The sequence below is a fragment of the Fragaria vesca genome, linkage group LG2, assembly GCF_000184155.1.
Source record: "Fragaria vesca subsp. vesca linkage group LG2, FraVesHawaii_1.0, whole genome shotgun sequence".
NCBI lineage: Eukaryota > Viridiplantae > Streptophyta > Magnoliopsida > Rosales > Rosaceae > Fragaria > Fragaria vesca.
In genome coordinates, this window is record NC_020492.1 from 28,712,591 (window position 1) to 28,714,531 (window position 1,941).

A 1,941-nucleotide genomic window follows, 5' to 3' on the forward strand; every position below is an offset into this window, starting at 1 on the left:
TTAGAAAATCTGTATCTTTTGAATAATAAAGAGGTTTGGACCTGAAAAGACATATACATACAATCCCTATCAGGCCCAAACATCCTTGTTTATTCAAAAGTTACAGATTTTGCCAATAGAACTACTTTTTGGTTACTATTTTTCGTATCATAGCCAACTAGTATATATATATATATATATATAAATGACATGATCATTTCTGCAAAATTTCAGCTAAATTGATGATCCTTAAGGTAACGAAACTATATGATTATAATGAGCGAACCAAATCTGTTCACCCCAAACCGTTCGTGTAATTCACAGTTTTGAATACTTTAATGCAGAAATTTTGTAGAGATGATCTACTCATATACTTCTAAAAGATGAACGGTTGAAATAAGAAAATATGATAAAAAAATAGACCAATTAAGGAAATCCGTACCTTTTGAATAAATAAGGAGGTTTGTATTTCAAAAGGCTTGTGTATATATATAGGCCCGTTCGAGAGAGGACATCCGTAAACCGGTAAAAGTACGAACGTCTCTGCCCTCTCAAGGATCAAGCGCCAACAACGTCCCTTCTCTTCCCCGACGGACACCAGAGGCACCCCGAACGAAGGCTTGGATAGGGAAGGAAGAGAGCCTTCTTGTAAATCCTCTATTATTAAGAGAAAGAAAAAAGAAAAAAACAAGAGAGAACTGGGGGGGAGGGGGGGGGGGGGGGGGGGGGGGTTGGGATCAAACCTCCCAAAAATAATGTAGCAACCAATATTATAGAATCAACGAAAACGAAAGTTTAGAAGACCTGATCTATTACAATGTGCAAGAATGAAAAGAGGAGCATAATCCTACCAAACAAAGCTTGTAGAAGTAGCACCAAAATTTGCCAATTGATTCCCTTCCCAAAATATGTGAGATGAACAAAAATTCATTTGAGAAATCCGATACAAGCAATTACGCCATTCAATGTGAAGCACCCATGGAACTAAACTAGCTAGGACTCCGAAGAAAATCAAGAATAAGAGAGAAGTCCACTTCCAACCAAATATGTTTCCAGTCTTTCACTCAAGCGAGCTCAATGGCTTTAATGACCGCCATCACCTTAGCGGCAACTGAGCTAGGAATTTCAAGATTATCAGCAAAAGCACCAATAACATAACCATTGTAATCCCGAAAACCTCCACCATACTCTCCTATATTGGAACGATGCTTCAAGAAACCATCACAGTTAATTTTAATTCATCATATGGAGGTGGATTAACTTCAATTATCCTTGGAACACAACGAGGCCTGCATTTGACACCAAATTGTTTCAATATACGGAGATTTCATACTGTGTTATGCATGCATCATGTTCAAGTGTTAGACAATGGTTTTCTATTTAGAACCACCATTATCATATCTTTATTAGACAATAGTTTTGTGTATTGTTTGACACTTTGACGCGCGTGTAGACAATAGTAAAATGATTTATCAGATCGACAATGCTAAGAAAACGGTGTCTGATTGGAAAATTGGTTTAATGATGACGGGTTGAAGATGTTTGAAGTCACATCGATGAACAGTACATAAAACATAGCTAAATTTAGCCCCATGACTATTTTTAACCCTTTAGGTTGGAGATGGCTTGACACCATTTGTTATTGTGACATATATGTCACCGCTTTTGAAAAGCAGATGAAGTTGCCCGAAGTGAAATCATTGCTTATTGATGCGTCAAAGAATACATTGCTTTTGTAGGATTTCCTGCTATTTATTACGGGACATTATCTTGATGTTGATAAGGAGTTAATGTGTCACATTTTTCGTTTTCTCTTCTTCTTCTTTTTTTAAATAAATGTTAAATAATTTATGTGCTCTTATATATACTAGTGAAATTTGAACTCATGACCTCAACATTTTATGCTCTTTTTCTTACTTGAAAGAGGCAAAAGTGTAAAAAAAGAAAAAAAAGAAAAAANAA